This window comes from Lonchura striata, chromosome 1 (assembly GCF_046129695.1).
Source record: "Lonchura striata isolate bLonStr1 chromosome 1, bLonStr1.mat, whole genome shotgun sequence".
Taxonomy (NCBI): Eukaryota; Metazoa; Chordata; class Aves; order Passeriformes; family Estrildidae; genus Lonchura; species Lonchura striata.
The window spans coordinates 97,922,228-97,944,964 of NC_134603.1; the positions used below are offsets into that span (position 1 = coordinate 97,922,228).

Sequence of the window (22,737 nt, forward strand, 5' to 3'; positions counted from 1 at the left end):
TTTTTTAAATTATTCTTTCCAAACAGGCATTTTGTTTTTGAGTCAGGTAGGAACAAAGGTGAATGAACTCTTCTGATTGCCCTGCAAGTTCAGAGCAGCCTTAGTTTTATTTCAGTAACACATTTTGTTCTATATGTTGGCAAACCAGGAGCAGGATGTCTGTTTATCCTCTGTGCTGGAGACCAGCACAACATTTGCTGAGTACAGTAGCATTTCTGAAACTAGGAAAAGCAAACAATGTTCTGGGAACATAACTGTCTTCCCTGGTTAACAATTTCCCTTACAGAGAAAGAGAAGGGAGAGGAGAATTTGAATTTGAATGTGCCCCCCTCCACACACATGCTCATACACCTCCTGCCAAAAGATGCATCTGGTTCTATAAAAATCCCAGATCCTCTTGCATGAATGCAATCTGAAGTCATAGGTTTGCATAAGAACCGAATCCTCAGCCAGAGGGCTGTGAAGTATCTGTCAGCTCATCAGCTGGATACATACAGAGAGAGCTATTTGGAGCTGATGTCTCTGCTTGGAAGACAGGGACTTGGTTATCTTTTTACCCCTGTGCACCTGTGGCCTATTTCATAATGCTTCTAATCACTTTTACCTCCCTTTGTTTGAGCTAAGGGCAACTTCAAAGCAAGTGGCTGATGTTTGGGTGCTCTGACCCTTGGGCATGGCAAACCTTACCCAGGGGCAGTGAGACAGTGTGGTGTGGAGGTGCTGCCTTGTGCGAGGGGGAGGAAAGGCTCTCCGTGGAAGGAGAGTACAATGAATGTCTGGGAGAGAGGTGGTCAGCAAAGCCAATGGGAGTGCATTTAACCCACTGTTTCTACAGGGAGGTAGCTTGGGAAAGGTTTGCTTTTATGAAGGAAACAACTGCAGCACAAAAAGCACCATATGAAATAGTATTAGGCAAGATTCACAAGAACCTCCTACCCTCATCTCAAGTGATGTATTTCATTTCATTCATTTCTGCTTCAAACAAAATACAGGCTTTGAACAAAGATTCAGCTAAAACAATGCAGGTTAAGCAAAGAGGCTTTTAGAAATAGTGGATCATTGACCACACCATCCTGCAAATAATCAGCTTTGTAACAGAGGGCAATAAAAACAATGACTCTCTACCATTTTAAAAATAAAAGGAAAAAAATATGCTTTTGGTCCCATTGTCTGTACATGTAAGATACAGGTCCCTACAAACTATCAGGATGTTACTCAGGGGAGACACTACAATGCCTGCAATGCTGGTGCCATCAGACTCTCTTTCCAGATTAAGGTGCTGGCCAGCAAACTTGAAGCTGCATCCCATTGTGATGTTCTTTTCCTTATTCCACTGAAACAAACGGGGCTCTGGTTCACTTCTGACTCTTTCTCAAAGTGTAGTGTGTCGCACTGATCTTAGAAACAGGTCTGTGAGGCGAACTCTCCCATTCCTGCTCTGAAGTGCTCTAGCAGATTAAAAACAGTGGGATGGAGAAAGAGAGGTTGCTGAGCAGTTAATGGCACTAGAATGGGGAAATTGCATGTTGTGATGAACATTGCCAAAGTTTGTGACCTTGCCTAGTGCATGTGGTGCTGATTATACCAAAGGCTGAAGCAGATGTGAGGGAAATTGAGTTTCATTTCCTCCCAGCTATCCCAGGCCCTCTTTGGTTAAGTGGAGGATTATGATGCTTTAGGAAAATAATGTATATTTCTCTGTGTGGCTGTAATAATGATGCATGTTTTTCCCCAACCCAAGTAACTGTGATAGATGCAGCTGGCTGCAACCTATGATGAACACTAAGGTTAATTGGAAACAAGGGCACAGCAGTCCCTAAGTAGCATTATTCTGTGCTATATTCACATGCTGTCATTAATTTTCCTATTTGTTTGACTTTACAAAAACACATAGCAACAAAATCTGAAAACAACAGAAATAAGAACTCTATTATACCTCTTACCAAGGTAGTACTGAGGATGAGGAGGAGCTGAATTAACCAAGTGCTTGCTGACATTATGCTTCTATACAGCCTAACGCCTCCAGGTAACGGGAGAGCACACTGTGCAGTGGCATTTGCTATGTCTGTGCTCTTCTGTCTCTTCTACCTGGTTTGTTAAAAGATTGATTATCATAACACTTCCAGGCCATGGATATTTTATTATAGCAGGGTTCAACCTGAGACAGAATTCAAACTCCTGAAGCACTGGGGAAAAAAAAAATATAGAACATAGGACTAGAGCTGTTGAGCAGCGCGAGAATGAGCACACAGCAGATGGAGTCTGGTGTCTCTTCTCAGAAGGTGGCCAGCATCTGGTGGATGATCTGCATTTAGAGGAATGGTCAAATATCCAAGCAATAGGCTGGTATGGGGATAATCTGCTTTCCACATGGGGAGCCTCATCTGGTAGAGTTACAGACTTCTTTCAGCTCCAAAAATCTGAGGTATCATGGACTTTCCAAAAAGTAATTATGGGGACCTTGAGGAATTCTCATTCCCAGTTTACTGTTTGTCCACACACACATCTCCTTAGACACTAGCAAAGTTGGGTTTAGCAGGATTATATGTAGCAGTGGTTCCTGCAGCACATACTCCTGTTAGATGAGAAAACCCACATTTCCTATACTCTGAATTTATACATTTAGGGATGAGGCCATAAAGCTTAGAGCAGTGGAAGGTTCTGCAAAGCCGCTGTAAGAGTAGAACACAGCAGGAATGAGAACCAATGAAACACAGATACCTGACAAACAATGTTTGTCTCTGCTGATCCCACAGAGTTGCACAAACACACAAGACAAGCCAAGCCCATACAACATGTGAAACAATATGGACTTGTCAGAACACTCCAAATAAAACCCTACTGCACTGCTGTCTCCCTGTCCAGCAAACAAAGCAGTGTAAGACCTTTTGCTTTATTGTAAAAGTCAACAAACCCATATCCATATGGAGATTATCCATATTATCATATAAAAATGATTTTTACAAGGTTTTATTTGAGTGAATGGTGACAGTATATGGGTATATTAGTATGTGTATAAGGAGGACTTCCAGTGTAAAGTATATTCAGATTACAGAGAAAATTAGGTCCCAGTGATCCACCTCAAGTGAGACTATAACTATTAATACCTTTGCAAGATTTCAGGGAAAAAATCATGTCAGATGCAAACCCTGTTGCCCAATTAACTCCATGAAAATGGCCAAATTATGATGTTTGGCCATCAAAAATAAATGCACACACCAAGAAAAACTGCAAGTGTCTCTGCACTGCCTACAAGTAACTCTGTATGTGTTCTTTTTCACACTTGCACCCTTACAACATATTGCAAGCACATGAGGGAGAGAAGGAAATGGAAGCGGGGGCAAGATTCCTGCATGTTACAGATCCTGCTAACAGGTTTTTTTTTTTTTTAGTCCTTCCTCAAGACCTTCTGGTTGCTGTATTTCATGCAGAAGAAAATTTCAAGATCCTTCCCTTATTATCACTGATTCTAACAGCTATGTGTGTCCTGATGAGACTATTTTTTTGGGCATATTCCTATTAGTGCTCTTAAACATGTCTTTTAATTTGCTTCTTTTGGCTCTGCAGCAACACAAAGCTGTAGGCATACTGCTAAATGAGGACATAAACTTTTCCAGACTTTTGCAAACAACTAGACTTCTGAAGAAGATAAATTGTTATTGCTTTTGCTCTGCTCCCTTCTTGGGAAAAATGAAAAATGAAAAAAACACTGCCACTGTGTCAGTATTGCATAGAAGTTTATTGGGTGAGCAATAACATGTCATTGTCAATCGAACTAATAAGCAACAGAAAAGCTGGCAAGTAAAATTCAAGCTCCTGAAAATAATTTCTGAATCCATTTCACATTCACATATTTAATTATTCATTAAAAGAAACCAGAATGACTGAAACTATCACAATCCTTCTCAGTGGGCCCTAAAAATTAATCAGATATTAACTATGCCTGTGGTGGTTTTTTTAGTGAAAATGTAGCAAGAAAGTAGGAAAAGTATAAGTATAGTTTGAGGGAATGCACTCCTAAGTTATTATTGTCATGTCAAAGATTTTACAACCATGTACTTCCTGTATTTCAGAAGAGGGTATCTTGACAGGCATATAAGACTTGGGCATACATCACCATGGTGAGGAACATTTTGCTTTTGGCCAGTATCAAACCAACCTATTTTATCATGCATTTCACCAGTACAATGTTACATGATTCAGCAGAAACCACATGGTTCAAACTCTCACATGGTTGCAAAGCGCTCTGGCTTTAAAATGAATCCCACAAATCTTTCTGTCAGTGCCTCAGACTTCTAGAAAGGATTACAAAGTTGGCACTGCACAAAAGCAGCATAGGGGAGCCTGACTCATGCCAAATTGTGGCTTTAAGAGCAGCTTGGGGAGCAAAGGTAAGGTTAAAGGTGGCTTTATGACATTCTTATATACTACTAGTTCTCTGTCAGCTTCTGCCAGGTCATAGCCTTGATCACTTCTTTTCCTTTACTGCAATGTTTCTGCCATTTTTAAACTGCTTCTGCATCTTGTACTTCAGGTCTCAGGTGAGTTACAGGATGAAGTCAAGGGTGAACTGTGCTCTCCCACAAACTAGATGTGTATTACGTGGAGACTTGTGCTTACGGAGGAGCTGGACTCAGTGTCCCAAATGATTTCTTCTACTGCTATGTTCCCATAGCACTAGAAAGTACACTAGAAATTCAGCAATATTTAGCATAGTCTGAAGGCTATTTTAAGTTGTGCCAGCTGCTAAACACAGCAGGGATTCAACAGGGTGATAAAGGACATTTTAGATGAAGTCCTGACTTATACTCTCTGCAGGGAGGTAATACAAAAATTGCTAGGAATGCTCTGCTCAGTCTGAGAATTCACCTATTTTGCAGTAAGCTTTCCACGACTGAGTGAGGGCAGATTTATACTAGATGAATAGTGCAAATCTACAGTAATGCAAACATGGTCTGAATGTGGAAAGGGAATAACAATAGAAGAATCATTTAAAGCCAAGGATTGATATTTCAGACCTAGCTGGCTGGAGGCTGGGCTTTTTTTTTAATATATTTGATTTTTTTTCATTAAACTGTTAATGTAACCCATTTTCAGTCCCTGTTAATGCAACTCAATTACATCAGTGCTTTAACAAGCTGTTAAAGAAACCATCATATAGAAATGGATAGGCAAAATTTTGTCCATATTACTGCACTTTTACTCTAAACATGGGCATAATGTACTGAGCATGATATAGTGCTCCTTCAATACTCTCGCTATAGGTAGTAAAAAGTAAAGAAGGCTGGGATGTTTGAGGGAAATCTCTAAGCTCCAAGCTTTATTTGTGATTCAAAAGCCAGGATTTTGAAATGATGCTAAGCAGCTGTAAATTGAAGTTGTGAGAAGCAGCAGTGCATCCAGGTAAAAGTATGCTGCCTTGTTATATGTATTGAAAAAACAACATTGAAAAACTTGATGGTTTGATGGTATCAGGTATTGTGACTACTTGTGCTTGTTAACTTATTTCTTGTGTTTGACAAAAAATAAAATTAATCTTCCATGATTTGCACATTGCTAATATAAGTGGTGAAGAAGGGCCAAACCCACCCTCCTCAGTAGTCAAACTACTAGAAGTGTGCACAGGCTGACCCAACACATAGGCTCAGGATCTCGCTCAAGCAAGGGCTGTAGGCAGATGGTGGAGGCATCTCTGCAGGGCTCAGACCAGGTCAGGTACTTCAGCACTTCAGATGGAAAAGTCTTTACCCCCACACTCCAACACAGCGAGGTCCACACAGGTGCCTCTAAGCCACAAAGCACACTTCATTTACATGTCAGTGGAGAATACTTCGAGTTTGTCTGGGCACTGGACTTAATAATGTGATCTATCAATTGCAATTGATAGTAGCAGCATGATGATATTCAGCTGGTGTCAAAAACCTTTTAAGCCACTTCCATGGTGCTGTCCTGTCCCAAGGCTGAGTGCCTCCCCTGTTCATGCTCAATAGAACGATGAGGTATTTTCAGCCCCCTGCTACCTGCCTGTGCTGTGTCTGCTCCATCAGCTCTCCCGGCGTGGAGGCTTGTCCTCTGCTAGGGGATGTAACCTTACAATTGCCATGGCACCCGACACCTATGGATCATACCTATGGGCTGTGGTACCTTCGGGGGCTGGAGATGAGGCACAGCCCAAGGGGGTGCTCAGGCCTCCGCAGTGTGACTGCACGACACTCCGGACTAGCTCCCCTTCCTCACTTCTCCGGGAGAAAACCTTGCACAATGAGGCACAGCAGAAATAATGAATAAATAAAATAAAAAAAAAAAAACAACACCAAAAACAAACAAACAAAAAAAAACCCCAAAACAACAAAAACAACAACAAACAAACAACAACAACAACAAAAAAAACCAACCCAGAAAATGGTGCTTCGGTGCACCTTGAACTACGCAAGTTCGCATTTGGTGGCAGGGCTGGAATTCTGGTGGGCTCGTGCAGCATTCCCGGGCGGGAGGTGCGGGACCCGGCCCCGCTCCGGCCGCGGCCGCCACGCGGGGGAGCTCCAGGCCTTGGGAATTACTTCTTTGGGAAAGAAGTAATTAAATGGGTGCTTTGATGGGATACCGGCAAATAATTTAAGAGGGAAAGGATGGCCAGTGTTTTTAAAAAAAACAAACCCAAACCAAAACCCACCTATCTCCTTCACAGATACACATTTTAAACTACAAACAGGTAATCCTTACGCTATTTCCTTGTTAACTATTTAACTGTGACAAAAAAGGGTGGTCTTTTTTAGCATTTTAAACAGCTCCGCTGGAAGCAAGGAAATTAGCATGAAGTGAAATATTTGTGGGAGCTTAATACAGTTAAAATATTGTTATTTTCCCTGACATAAGACTCTGGGGCCAATTAACCATTTCTAATTAAGCAGCCTAAAACAGAACAGCACACAGCAAGAAACAGTGGCCAAACAGTGATGACCAAACTGTAGAAGGAAGAGAGACCAGCCGTGGAGTTGAGGAAAATACATTTTTGATACAAAACCATAAAACTACTACAGCATGGAAAGGCAACTTCTGGATGAAAGAATGAGAAGGGAAAATTCCACTCAGAACTGACATTACTAAATGCTGTTCTCTCCAAATTCTACCCCTTAAATGTGAAGCTTTTGTTCATCTAGATGTGCATGATAGTGCATCACGTAGTTCTGCTACACAAATGTACTCATCTGCCAAACTTGAAACTTAAGTCATTTTTGTGGAGATTTCCATGTGAAAGAAAGTTAAATACAATATACAGTAAGAAACATTTATTTAGTTTTGTCTTTGACTCCAAAAGTGCTTAATCACGGTGGGTGTCACCATACTGTGATGACATGCATTTTAATTACTCTGTAAATTTTTTAATCGTCTTTTGTAACATTTAAAGTTTTTGTTCTCTAAACAGTTGACACTGGAGTGGGCAGTTTGTATGTCACTGTCTGGAGTGGGGAAGAAAGTTAAAATTTCTCTGAAATGGATGAGGCAATGTTTACAGACTCATAACCAGGCTGTTACTGGTGCTGCTGTTTGCTCTTCAAGGTTGGATTAACAACCTAACTGCCATGGTGACTCTCTGGAAACCTGGAAATGCAGAGCAGCACTTTAGCAATTGAAAAAGACTGAAACCTAGTGCTAGCTTACCACTCGCTTCATAGCTAGGAGAAAAATTTGGAAGAAATCCTGCAACCCTAAAGTCTGTCAATTTTTCACATTGATGATTTATGATAACAATTTTTTCATGCTTTGTAATGACACCTCAGGTAAACTGTCTTGGTCACAACACAGAGCTTGGCCACAATAGGGAAAAAAGTGTATTGCAGCCTCACATGTAGAACCTGACAAAACCTTAAGGTACTCTGATACTTTTGGGTGCTAAAAAAGCAAGCTCAGAGTGGCTTTCCAAATGACAAATGTTTTCCTTCCAGCTTAGGATGAATATATACATCAGCAGCTATTTTTCAACTGCTATTTTTTCACACCTCAGACAACTTTGAATTATTTGTGTGGGAACAATATCTTAAAGAGACATAAAAAAGTGTGGGTTTAAGGCTACACTGCCATGACGATCTTCCCTGAGATCATTGCATGTAATGATTAGATCTTCCCTAAATCTCTGAATGATAAGCAACTGGCTATACATGTAAGGGCTTCAAACTGCATCTCTAAAGTTATCTATGTGCAGAACTATTTGCAAGATTGGGCTTGTCTAGGCTAGCTTGCAGGCACCAGAGTTATTCTCACGTCCGGAACCTTCATAGCTTTGCCTTGTACAAAAAGAAGCAGCGACTCGAACTGCAACGCGGTTGGACAAAAATTCCAGACTCCTGGGATGACCGGGATGCGCATTGGCCTGGCATGCACAGCTCCAGCGCCGGGGAGCTCGCTGTCTCGCATTCCTGCGCTGCCCGCATCCCGGGACAAGGCGCCGCGCAGCCCTCGCTGCCTGCCCGCCCCGGAGCCGCTCTGTGCCCGCAGCTCGGCGGGGCTGCGCAGCCCAGGGCGCTGGGGAGAGCCCCCCGAGCAGCACCTCATCCATCCGTCCATCCTGCTGATGGGCTGCTGCTGAGGGATCGCTGCCTGGCGCTCGCACAGGTACCACCGAGCGCCGGGACCTGCAGCAGAGCGCTGAGCCCCTCCGCAAAGATGCTCTTATCACCTCGGCATCAAAATCACCACCACCCCGCTATCGAACACTGCCTGGGAGAGACATCTGCTATTTAAATGTATTCTAGCAGATGAAAGGAATGGAAACATAAAACCCAAACACTTCCTTTTTTTCCTAATGTAATCAGTACTTTTAAGCAGTTTATCTGCTTATTAATAGGAAGGTTTTAAAACATTTTGCTTGAGCTGACATTCTTTAATTATAATATTCACACTGCTGAATATGCAGTCACACCAGAAGAAGCTCTATTGTGAAAGAACACTCAGATTCAATCTGTTTCTTTCTCTGAATTTTTCTGACTTGGTCTTATTTTTCCATTCATCATTATATTTTTGTTTGCTTCTCACATTTCTTTTTAAATGTGTGGGGTTTTTTCCTTTTACTCTGTTGTTCCACTTGAAAACACCAGGATTAGCATGCAGATGTTTTTTGGGTTTTTTTTTTTTTTTTGATCAGAGACTTTTTTTTAATCATTTCATTTTCCACTGTCTATTTGGGTAGCTGCGGATTTTTTTGTTTGTTTGCTTTTGACCTGTTTTGTTTGAGTTTTTTTTTCTTTTTAATGTATTACCCTCATCTGAATGTAAACACCTTCTGTTTGCTATTGTTTTCTTAAATCAGCATTTTAGAAACTTAACTTATTCTAGTTAAATAGCTCATAAGCTATGCTAGCACTGCCAATAATCTAATAACTTCCACGTTTTTAGTGCTGTGATAAGTGTGAAAGCTTAGCTCAAATAGATACTGGTTTAGAAAGGTTCTGGGGAAAAAAAAAAGTAAAAAAAAAAAGAAAAAAAGAAGATAGGATTTCAGCATGTATGTTATTTGCAAAAAAATTGTGCTGTAATACCCTCAAAAAGGCTTTTAGAATTCATGTACGTTATAGGATTTACTGAACATAGATCAATGAGAAAAGAATTCATACTCTTTGCCAATAAGAAAGGACCAACTTCCTATTTTTTATTTAATTAAAAGGAATAATGACATCTTTAAATGAGCTCCAGTTGGAATTTTGGCTAGGTCATTATCTGCAAGCTATCATTCACAGGAGTTCAATTACACTTAATTTTTAGAAAGCTGAGAAGAGAAAAAGACATTCAGCATCTTAGCCCAGGGAAACTGCTGCTTTAAGAACAAGAAGCAGAAAGAATACAATCCAAGCTGTTACCATCCGTGAAACTTGCAACATCCACCTTCATTAAATCTATATTCTAAACACTGAAGAGGTTCAGGAATGCCTTACCTCCTGCATTAGAATGAGTGATCAATGGATTTTACAGGGCTGGTATTTCAAGATCAATTTTTAATGCCAAGAAACTAAAGTTAGGGGTGGGTGTTCTTCTATAACCCCAAACATTTCCAGTAACTAAGATATCCACCACTGCTGTTTAGTGGCTGTATAATTTTTAAAGAATGTCCATGCCTGAAGAATTCATGGATAGCAAAGCTCATCTCCACACCATCCCTTACAAGGAAAGGCAAATTTGCCTGCAGTGACATGTGCTGGGCAAGCTCAGAAATGCCATGAACATGTTTGGGGGCTTGGCCAAGACAACAGAAACTCCTGTTCATTTCCAAAGTTCATCTCATGCCTAAAACTTTGTACGGTCCCTCTTATCCAAAATGCCTTTGGTCCCTGAGGGGCCACAGCAATTGCATCAATGTATCCTGGCACCCCCAAGGAGCAGCTCCAGGGCAGCTGCACAGAGCCTGGAGCACAACATGCACAATTTAGCTACCTCTTAGAAAATATCTGCCACCACCTCTCCCATGCAGTGGACTTTATTCTTGGAAAGGCTTATTGGCTAAAGTTAAAAAAAAAAAAATATATTGAGATGTGAATTGTCCCTTGAAGGTTTTTTACAAGTAAGCAAATGCAAAAAAAAAACAAAACAAACAAACAAACAAAAAAACTCCAATGCTTTTTACTTTCTTTGAGACACTTCATTAAAAATGTGTAATTTTTTAAGTGTTTTAAAAAGCTATCTTTTTCTCCCCATGAAATAAAGCAAGGTTATCTATTTTATCTATACCTAAAGCTATAATCAATTTAATATAACAAATCTGTTTCTTCTCTGCAATCCTATTTCTTCTTGCCCAAGTAATCAATTTTTGGTGACATCACATACTTCAAGGAGAAAACACAGGATGACTCTGCTACAGCAATACAGCAGAGTAGCAAAGCGATTTTTTTTTTGTCTTGCTCTGCAATATGTAACTGAAAATGCTTTAGGGGTTAGTCAGCTTTCTTTAAAGCTGTGGCCATTAAAAAATGTTTTCCCAACCCTTTTTCTGTGTCCTATCACAAATAGACAAAGGCAGAAGTTCCTGTAGCCCTGCAGCCCCTTTGCACCAACAAAGCTGAAGCAAAGGCAATGCAGGCAAGGTACAAACCTCTCCCGTGTAGGAGTTAGTGGGAAAATGTGGATATGTGCCATCTCATGGGAGGGACCTGGGTGCATGAGGTTACATAAGGATTATCCTAAAGATGCTGTCTTCTATCTTGTAATCTAGCTATTTCCTTTCCCAGCACAGCTGTTTTTTTCAAGAAGAACACAGTTTAGCATCTCTTTGAGCACACCATTATTACTGAGTGTATGGTAATTAGTTTCTGCTTATGAAGTGCTTGGACACAGAGGAACATGCAAGTGTTAAGTGTTACAGTCATTATCATTCACCTTTACTTAATACATTTATGTTTTATTTAGCTACTTGTGACCAAGGCATCCATGTGTCTTTGGCCAGGCTGCACATGAGTGAATGAGTGAGACCACAGGAATGGAAAAGTGGAGTCCTGAAACATGCCTTGCTCCAGAAAGCTAAGACGTAAGTTTGCTGATAATAAGCAACCAGTTAGCAAGAAATTATAAACGTTTTCAATTAAATTTACTGTATTGTCAACTCAAAGTCTCCAAATTAATCGTAAGCTAGACTGACTTAGAAATAACCCGAGATTGTTCTTTTATATTTTTTTCCTTTGGTAGACTTCATGTTTTCAAGGCCTTCTTCACATGTGAGAGCTATGATTTAACTTTTTTAGTAAAATCCATGTATAATAACATCCTTACCTTAACAGGTCAGAGCTTTAAAGAAATCAATTCTAGTGGACAAGGAATGACATACATAATAAATTTCCAGAAGACACAAACACCACCAAAACTCTAAAATATTAAATATTCATTAATTCTAGTCACATAAGCTGACAATTTCCTTAAAATCTATGAGCTAAAATCTCAACATTGCAAACTCATAGAAGCCCACTGAAAATGTCACCAGGATCTCCAGTGGAGAGGGTGGACCAATAATTCAATTTAACAAAGAGTGATTGTAGATCTTGTCACTTGGCCAGACAATCTAAATGACAGAAAACAGGATCATGTCCTTTTATAAATTTCATTGGGTTTGGCTTTTCCTTTTCCTTGGAAGAATACTGATGTACTCATCTGATTAACTGAAACTTTAGGCTGACTTGGATTTAAGTGAAAGAAAAAGATGTCTGTGTGGAATGAACAGATATATGCATTCTAGGTGAATATACATCTATTTGTGTGAGGGCAAAAATCAGTTCTACATTACAATTACATGCCATATAGTATTTTTTTTTTACATGCCTATGCTTCTCTTGGGGTGCATATCTAAAAAGCTTGCGCTCAGACAATCGTCAAACCCCAGTGTCCAGGTCTGCAAATACCTATTCCAGTGAGTCATCACCAGCTTCATGAAATAATTTTCCATTGTAAACTTGCAAGTGATCTACTCTGGAGAATAAAGACCTTAAAAGGCAGTGATAAAATGCACTTTAGGAAAAAAAAATTGAACTCAGCATGAGCTCACTCATGAAAGGAAGGGTACTAACACTCAAACGTCGAGTTATCCAATTCCTTGTTTTAAAAGTGGTCTCTAATGGGCAGTTGCAAAACTGTATCTTTTGTGCTTCTTTTTGTGCTTCCTCCATCAGAGAAGATATCACAACTCAAAGTTCTACAATTTAAAAATCTAGCCTAAATGCATCAGGTACATTTTTATACACTGCAGGTCTTTCACTATATGAAGAGAATGTGAGACAAGTGAATTCCACTCTGAGATTAGAGACTTCCCTTGGTTCTCTGCAGATATGAGAAAACACAGGCCACAGGCGCTTTGAGCAACTCAGGGGCCCAAAAGTATGGGACATATTCCCATGATAAATCAGCTACCTTAGAATGTGCTTTTTTTTTTTTTTTCTTTTAAATTTTTTTATTGGTGCAATGTTTCTGCATTATAGACAGTGTCAGCTTCAGAGGCTGAAGGTTTATTTGTCCACAGAGCAGATAATGGATAAACAGCAGCAATGAGAGTTTATTCAGCCCATCTCAACAAGGAGCCTAGAGATCACTTGGCAGTGCCTTCCTCCACCCCACGGCTGCTTCTGGTTCATGGGCCAGTGCCACTGAATTTCTCAACAGATGATGCTATTAGTACAACCCACTACTATTTATCTTTTTTCTGTATGAAAATACTTGTTTTGCTTACACGGTCCAGTGAAGAGCCATTAGGTGGTATTAATGGCGCTTTTGACTGCCGGCATCTGCTCTAAATGGGGTTTGAGTAAGGGCCTTGAAGGTAGAGGGCTTTCAAACACCCATTTGCTTGCCAGCAACTACTACATTGGTAGCAACATACTGAAAGATGTGTGACACCAGCCAGCAAGCCAGGTAACCTCAATGGCAGAGTAACACTTTATTGAGACAGGCAAATGAGGGTGAACTGTGAAATAAAGATGCAGAATTTCTTGTGAGGCCTTTTAAAACACTCTTAGTGAACTATTTTGTCCAGGTAGCATAATTTAAAAACTTCTAGAGAGCATTTTATTCTGTCCAAAAATATCACCCCCCCAAAGTGATTTATCAATCCATCATACTGCAGGGAAAAATATAAATTCTAGGAGTTCCTTATTTTCTTTTTGAAAATAGACAGAATTTTAGATGTAAAATACAATCATATTCTCTATAAATTCTTACCCTTCTACATTTCTTGTGTTGACATTGTCTATTTTTTTCCAGTGCCAGTGGCCTGAATAGTAATGCAGAGAGTCACACAGTACTTGTCCAGAGCAGATTCTGGATAAAATCTTCATTCCTGTGTCTACAAGAACACAAGAAACAAGAAATGCTCAATCCTGTGTCTACATTCCTGTGTCCACTGGTGTTATAACTTAAATCTTTTAATTGTGTTTGGGGCTTTTTTCCCTGATAGAAGAAAAAAATCCGCTAGACAACCAAAATATCCTTTATGGTGTGAGAAGGTTCCAGATCATTTTCCCTCTTTGCTTGTGGCTTTTAAAGAGATCATTTCTGCAAGGAGCTAGGATTCAGCATCCTATTTTTGGCACAGTGTCCACGCTTCTGACTTTGCATGGGAAGGGTTAGAGCTGAGAAAGCAAAGCTGAGTATTTATATCACATAGGTATGTGAGCCGTGCCTTGAACCAGGCAGTACAGAAGACTTGCAGCGTATAGGTACATACCCCATTCTGCACAGTGGACAGCAACCAGAAGGCTGCCTCTGTGAAAACATATTCAGTCTTTTTGTCATCCTTTCAGGCAGGCAGAAACAATGCACAGCCCAAATGCTCCAAAGCATCCTCTACTTTGAGTTGCAGAGGCCTGTTCTCTAGCTGGTAAAGGTAATGACAGTTCCTTAAAGTTACTAGAGTTAGACATAAATTTCCTCCAAATTAAGGACTTGGCCGAGATTTTTTTTTTTTCATTTTTAATGCATTAGCAGATGGCAAATATGCACTGAGCACAGAAAAACTACTGGTTTTTGAGGGCAATGGTTGCTTGCAATGCTAATTTGGGGCTTTATGTTTATGCAAGCTAACCTGGAGGGACACATTTCAGAGCTGGGTTGAAGCTGCAGAAAAATTCAAGCAGCAAAGTGCAGAATACCAGTAACCCATTTAAAGCTGGGTGTGTGAATGCAGGGTTGGGTGTCTGCTCGTTCTAAAGAGATTCAGAAAACAATGCAGGAACAGATGTTAAGAGATCACAACTTTATATGTTTCCCTCATTCAGTCATGTCAAGATGAGACCATTTGCAAAACTTTCAAAACGGGAAGGCACTTGGCTTTGTGTTTGGATTCAGGCTAGCTGACACTCCACTGCAAGCTGATATCCACATGCCCTTCTGGAAAGGATGTCCACACAAGAACATTTTAGAGCACTGTTGTGTGGTAGAAATCAACTAATAATGAGCATCCAAAAGCAGATGTTGAGAGATGTTTACAAACTAGGTGCTGACAGACTGTTTTCATCTAGTAGTTCTTTTAACGGATATGGTATATCTGTATCTGCAAACTGTGATGACACAGACAACCTTTCCCTCCAAACTCTCTTAACCTTGCTGCAGAAAGCAACCTGGGATAACCACAAAGTAGCTATTGACCAAGGTTGAACAGCTTATGTAGTTCCGACAATGTAGTCACAGACATGGAATAAAATTAAAATCAAAGCTCAAAGAGGTCATTTTCCTGGCAACAATCCTACCCACAAATACAAGGGAAAGATGTGTCATTCTCAGAGAAAAATTTATCTTGAAGACAACTGAAGCCACATAGTATGGTCTCCCGTGACTCCCAGCCAATGTTTTGTACCTCACTTTTTATTTCTTACTTCTTTCTGCTATTTTCTTTAAAGAATTGTGATATTCTGTGTTATACCTGATACCATGCTGTTACTACACATAAGACAATCTTTTGTCTTTCTTATGGTCAGATGTGGTTTTATTTTTTTTTCTATTTCTAATTCATTTATGGTAACCAGGAAGCCATTTTTGTGAGCGAAAAATCACAGAACTCACCTGCAAATTTTGTGCACAGAGACCTTAAATCCATTCTAGCAGCTACAGAATGAATCACAATACTGCAGGTATTCAGCTATCTTTTTTAATAAATGTGCTTTAATTGGACAAAAGTGTAGCTGACATGTTTAACTTACACATCTATTATAAGGTAGAACTCAACCGTTCTCTTTTAATATGATTTCTGGTGAAGTTAGCCATATCTTAGTCAAATAATCCTACAGCTAAGACATATTTGTTAACATTTCTCTTAACATATTTGCCAGCTGGGACTCTATTAGTTTAGAACACTGCTTCCCACTATTAGACCTGTGGATATTAATGTCATACAAATAAATATGTGTTGCTGCAGAATAGTTTGATAAGTAATTCACCAAACAGATTAAGTATGAACTATCCACTCGCACTGTTGACTTCTTTGTCTCTGGCCACAGAAGTCCCATGATATTGCTCCTGCTCTCCAGACACATGGCTGAAGATTTTTTAATAGGGGAGAGAGAGAAGAGAAAGTGGGGAGAGCTAACTGCTCTAAGTTCCTGGGCATGTCCACTGTTGATAATTTATTCATGCATTTTCTTCTGCTTCCTTGGTCTGGTTTTCCACCTCATATTTATCATTACAGCTCCATGGAAGTCAATGGAATAATATTCGTTTGTCCACTTTTGACTGAGAATATGACTGGATGAAACTTTAGTCAGAACTGAAGAATAAACTAGAAACCTTGAGTGTTGTTAATCCAGCATCTAAGGGGCTTATTCCTCTCAGGTACTGCTCCCTGATTCAGCACAATCTTTTGAGCATTTGTTTAAATCCCTCTGTCAATAATGACCCACAAGCACAGGCCGAAGGCAAGCATCACAAGAAAATATTCTGACTGCAGTTCTTGGACTCTTTTTAACAGCAGACTATTGAAATGTGAATGCAGCCCTAAAACTTAAATTCAGTCTAGCACATCCTGAAAAACCAGGAAAATGAGAAATCTTTCTCTGAATGTGGTAATGCTTGTTTCTGCTCTGAAGAACCAGCAGTTTTCAGATTATGGCTCTAGTATTTTAAAACTTAAAAGCCCTTAAGACCAAGACAAAACCATGCTATTGGTTATAAGGAAAACCATGGACATGATGAGAGTTCAAATAAAGTAATGAAGATCCCTAAATAACATTTCTTCAGAACCTTTTAATGTTTTACTGACTAGAGAAGCTCAGGAAAACCAAAGTAATGTCTCCCTTGCTGTGAGCCAGTGGAGCTCATAGCCCCTAGATGACAATTTTTTCCCTTAGCTCTACACACTATGACCACCACATCCAGCCCTCAGTGAAATGAGTGTTAAATTCACTGAAGAGTATCAGAAAGGGAAATACACAAGGGAAAACAAAACAAAAAAGAAAAAGCCACAAAACTTACTAAAGCAGCTTAACTTGGAAAAGACAGTCAATGGGAAAATTAGGACAGTTTGAAAAGAGGCCATTGTTATTATTTTCTATTTGAACATTAAAACAAAAATCATCCAAAATATCTTTGCCAGAATTAGAATAAATTCCACTCTGCTCCACTAAGCTGCATGTCTTTGGCCTGATTCCTTGTACAGGAGAGTGAGCAGAGTTTGGCCAACAGATTTAGGTATCTACTCCTCACCTCTCTCACCTACCAGCATGCCTTTTTCTGAGCTGCCTCTGTAAGAGCAAAGAGCAACAACAGAGCTCCTTCTCTGTTGCATCCCAGAACACAGCAGCAGAATCATCCTCTGCTCCTCTCCTAGCAGAGGTGGACCATAAACAGGACTGGGAGGCTTATAAAAAACTGAGACACTGGGACAGAGTTGCTACTGGTTGCACAAAATAAATGTCTGAAAAGTATGTCAGGCGAGCCTTGCTCCTGTACATCTGGATTTTACTCTCCAAAGTAATGTTAGCTGGACAACATTCAGCTCCTGGTCTTGCAGATCTCATGTGACTGCCAACTGCAGATCACCCTCTGCCCCAATGGACTTCAGGGACAGTGAAGAGCAACCGAGCCCAGCATGAGGCAAAAGCCACCAGCCCATCACCAGGATGCAAGAAGCAAGTTTTCCCTCTGACACATGTGTGGGGATGAGGTACCAACAGATCAGCACAACAAATTGGCACCTGCAATATTCAGAAAAGCAATTTCAGAGGCAACAACAACAACAACAACAACAACAACAATAATAATAATAATAATAATAATAATAATAATAATAAATGAAAATATAAACCTGGGTATGGTTTCTTTTAGATGCAAATCAAGATTTAAATATAAAAATTATAGGCTTCTGTTAATCCTTCTTAGGAAGTCATAAATTGTTAATCAGACCTTAGGCAGTGTTGTTTAATACCAACTTTAATAAAATAGCTGCCTGAAGCAGAAAGACAGTTGGGATCCTGACTCTAAAACTTTGGTAACCTCATCCACTTTTTTGTAGCCTGAGGCTCTTAGACTACCATTGATACTAACTCCTTTGAAATATGCTCATTTTTTAGGCTGCTAAATTATTAAACACCTTATTAGTTGAAAGATTAGATGGAAAAAAGTCATCTCTGTATGACGGAAAATGGATTGGAAGAGGAAGGAAAAGTTGAGGGAATATTTACATAAAAGATACAGCTCTGTTGTTGATATACAGAGGTAATCCATAATCCATAATTCATTTAAGAAATGAACCCATCAAATTACATAACTACGCATGACAAATTGCTACTGTTGAGCTATCCTACAATAAATTACAAGGAATCACTCCTGTCAAGAGTGTATTTTGTTTGAGACTAAAAAAGCAATGTCGCTACAAGGTTGTTTTCCCTTTTATTCCATAGGATTTGTCTATCATATACAATCTCTCACACTTCTACCATATAATTTGATTGGGGTAGAGAAAGCTCCTGTGTGGGGTAACCACAAAGTCTCCAAAATTAAAACTGCTTTGAAAATTGCAAGAAAAGGGGAAAGGATGAAGAGGAATTATGTTTCTTCCTCGTTATTTCTTAATACTATTTGTCAGTCAGGTGAGTAGATCTTTGGAGTAAAAAATAAGAACAGTCATTTCCTGAAGTGTGATGTCTTTTTAGTGTATGTCCAGAGCAGCTTGTTAGCATACTAATTGTTTCATTTAATATGCAATACAGAGCATACTTGCTACTTTGAAGTGCTTATTCATGATGTCATGGACATTAGTGTATATTTCTTAATTAAACAACATAACAATCTTTCCTCTTTCAACCTACACTTTCTGCTGCTCTGATTGGTTTCTCTAACTAGCCAGAATAATCATTTTTCCACACAGAATCAGAAAAGGAAAAAAAAAGTAAACAATTTTAAAAGCCATTTTAATTTAATAACAAATTGGGAGCTGTATTCTGTGTTAAATTAGCACTGCAAGCCTCATATCAATTCAAGGCAAGGTTCCCTGTTCGTTACTGCTTAATTAATCAGTCCTGTTTCCATCTAAATGAAAAGTTTTCTCTCCTCCCTATCATCTCTAACATCTCATTTCAGGCAGCATATCAAGTTAATCTTGCTTACATTAGCAACTTATTTCTAATAGCTCAGTTCAATTATTTGGTTGGAGCATGGTGTTAATAATGCCAAGGTTGTGGGTTCAATCCCTGTATGGGCCATTCACTTAAGAGCTGGACTTCAAGATCCTTATGGATCCCTTCCAGCTCAGAATATTCTGTGATAATTCATCTTATCCCAGTTTGCAGATGAATTCTGCTTGGTCTCTGCTTTGTTTTGGGCAGCCTGGAGTCAATGGTAAAATAGCAGTCACAAGAGCGAGCTCATCCAGCCTCGTGATGAACCCACTATGTGAGCACAAACACCTACTTCCAACACACTGAAGCCTTTTAAACTTTTGGCTTCCTGGCGTGCCTTGCTCTTCCTGAGGAAACATGTCACTTGGAGACATGGACTTGACCATGCTGGGTTAACTCTTGGACTTGGTGATCTAATTAGTTTTTTCTAAAACATTCTATGATTGGAACATGCACAAGGCTGAGCAAAGAATTATTATCCTATAAAACAACGTTCCCATGGAAGAAGAGAAATCTGTAAGGGCAGAATACAGAAAGTTGGGTGGTATCTGAAAGCATGTCCTCATTAACATTTGTGCAACATATCCTGGAAATAAAGCTGCAATAAACATGAGTCCTGCACTACCATCAGTAGTGTATATAAAAAAGCATCAAACATTCCACCATGTCACCTTTGAAGAAGTGAAAAATAGGACTTGAACATCATCTGGTTGAATACCTCCTGCTTATGCTGACCTCACCATTCCCAGAGCTGGAAACTGCTGCTGCTGCCATAATCTGGTACATTCTACCATCAGCAGCAAGGCACACTAACTGTGGGACTTAACAATTAAGACCTCTGGTGTTTTGTATTGCAGTGAGCTGGCCCCAGTCAAACACTTACTGAAGCTGCAGTTGCTCATATGTGCTAGTCTCTCCACGTGCCTTGCTCAGTTCAGCCTTCAGAAGTTTTCTGGCTGCTCCTCGTGCTGGGATGCCTGCTTGCCCATGCCAGGATGCCTGCTGTAAACACTGCAACCCCCTCAGGCACCACCACGGCTCCAGCAGCTCTGTCTGTAGAGACCACAGCCTCCGAGACGTAACAGATACTTGCTCGGGTCAGGGCTCGAAACTAAATCTGAGCCTCAGGTGTCTGCATCACATGAAGGCTGGTTTTAATGCCAGCTTGACAAATATAAATACTTTTGTAATAGACACAAAACACACAATATTAAGTGACCATTCCAAGAGGATGAAACCTGTTTTTCCTGAATAATTCCAGTATTTACTTTTGCTCATCCAGGACTCAGGATGTTATTGCAACAGGGAAGAAAGATGTGCAGCATATTTTAACCTTCTAGATTTCCAGCAACCAGCTTCTGACCTCACATTTACCAGCCTGGTTGAAATTACAGCCTGCTGCCAAGGAAAACTCTGTCATACATTAAAGTAACTCCAATATCATGTAGCTTTGAGATATTTGACAAATGAATTATGGTGGATTAATGAGGAACTGCTTCAGAAATCCTGCAAAAGAGACCCTTACATGTTATGATATGGTAATGTATTTCATTTAATAGCAATATAAATTATGTGCTGAGAAAAGTGGGAACCTGTTCTTGTGTTGTTTTGTTGTGTTTGGTTTTTTTTTTCCAAGAGGAGCAGAAATCAGAGTGCACACTATAAATCAGAGTGCACACTTCTGTTTCTGATGGGAAGCACCGCTCTGAGAAGCACTGAATTTCAAAGCTGCTTGAGATTAGATTGTGTGCAAAATCGTGCTGATGGCTGTAAATATTAATAAATACAATACACTGGGCCAGGTTTTTTCTTCATATGCTTATGCTCTGCTTCCTCTGAAGTGCAGATGACCTGAAGACACAGGCACAAGGAGGAAGAATCCGAGTTAAGAATTGGTTTTAGCGATGCAACACACAGTGACAATTGCACAAAGGAAGAATGTCCCCATCACATGCCAGGAGAAACAGCCAGGAAGTGAAAATCTCAGTCCAGTCCTCTCTCTCCCCTCTGCAAGTGCTGATGGGAACCAACAGAGACTACAGAGAATCCTCCATGCTGTACAGATGATGCAGGGCTATACTGCTGGCATCAATGGGACATGATGGTTATTCATTACACAGGTTTTCTTTCCATCCTCATTTTGTGTAGCCTATTATTTAGCAATACAAATTATACAAACATTTGGCAGTCATGTTGTGGTCACCATGAAAATAATTGCAAAGTTGTAAACACTTCATTACAAACCCTGACATCTTGATCCATAACAACACTTAAATATTCAAACAGCCTTGTAGATTTCAGTGCAGTTTATTGGTACGTTCAAAATCAAAACTGCTCTGGGACCAGGTATGATAAGTCAGAGAGAAGAAAATGCTTTGCTTATGGCAGAAATAACTTGGTAATTATCAGCACTGAGAAGGGAAATGCCAAAGAAGAGCATTCATATTATTTAGACTTAAATGGAGTTTAGATGAAATACAGGGTTTTATAAAACTGCTTGGCACAGCATGAATTGCTTAAAGGGATGTGGCTGGTGGACTTAAGAGTTGCTTCTGCATCTTTTTCCCTTTCAGCCCTGACAACTAAATTGAGCACCAATTTCACAAAAGAAATTTGCTCCCTGAAAGATTCTACCTCTATATATTCCTGCTCTGTGATCTGCCAGGGCACTCTTCACACTATGAAAGTGAGGAAACAGGTTCTCTTCAATTCTTGTAGAGCTTGATCAGTCTGTCAAGCCAGCTCCAAAAGCATTGGGTCATAGTAGGTGGCACAGAGCTCAGGACCTGGTACTGCTTCGATCTAAACTGGCCACATAACTTTTAAATTTAATGTGTCTTTTTTTATGTGTCTTTTTCTACTTCTCCCTCTATTTTATTTACACTAAGATCAATACTTGTGTCAGGGGTATTGGTGTACACCATGTCCTTATTCAAGTAACTTCCCTTTGACTCACCTTCATATGTATGTGCTAGGAATACTACTCCTTAGATATTTACAAAGCAGGGGTGCTTTGAAATGAATTCATGCAGGCATGGACATGAACAAGAGATAGTGTGGTATGACCTCTGGCTGCCCCAAACCACAGGAAGCAGCATGCAGAATAGGCAGCCTTTTATGAGATTTCTTTTTTATCCCCTTCTCTCCCACAGGCATAAGTAGGTGGGAATGTATGAGGCAGGGAATGATAAAGAAACTCTGTGGCCAGTCCAGCTCGGCCAATGCAGACAGTAAGGTCACTGCCACCTTGCTTGGGGACAGCTCAGATTACTTTCTCCTGGGAATAAGATACTTAGTCCTGTCTCAGACAGCTCTGGAGCTATCCAGCTTGCCCCCCTACCCCACCACAGAAAACATGGCTGAACAAACAAGCAAAAAACATCCAGAAAATTCTTTGGGGAGAGAGTGTCAAAGCAGATGCAAGGAGTCCTTGAGAAAAATAATTGGCTTCCTTTTGGATCAAAAAAAGAAACTCAAATCTGACTTTTTCCCCCGCATCCATTCTTTGATCAGCTACAACAACTGAAGAGAGCAAGAGAGAGGCAGGCGGGCTGACTGCAAGCTGTACTTGCTATAAGAGCCTGTTTCAGCATCCCTGCTGTGTTATGATCTCCTCCTGTGACCTTGGGCAAGTCACTCACCTTTGTGGTGATTCGCTAAAACA

The 22,737-nt window shown here is 40.0% G+C and overlaps 1 protein-coding gene across 6 annotated transcripts in view; it reads right to left on the bottom strand.

The window, feature by feature from the left end:
* The window catches only part of CDH6 (cadherin 6), a 103,434-nt gene that overhangs the window by 74,329 nt on the left and 6,368 nt on the right, over positions 1 to 22,737 (bottom strand). The window contains exon 2 of one of the 6 annotated variants that reach the window (XM_077786125.1): positions 13,687 to 13,810. The exons of the other annotated variants lie outside the window; for them this stretch is intronic. The gene's annotated coding sequence lies outside the window, so the exon portion shown is untranslated. The remainder of the gene's footprint in view (positions 1 to 13,686; positions 13,811 to 22,737) is intronic. 6 annotated transcript variants of the gene reach the window in all.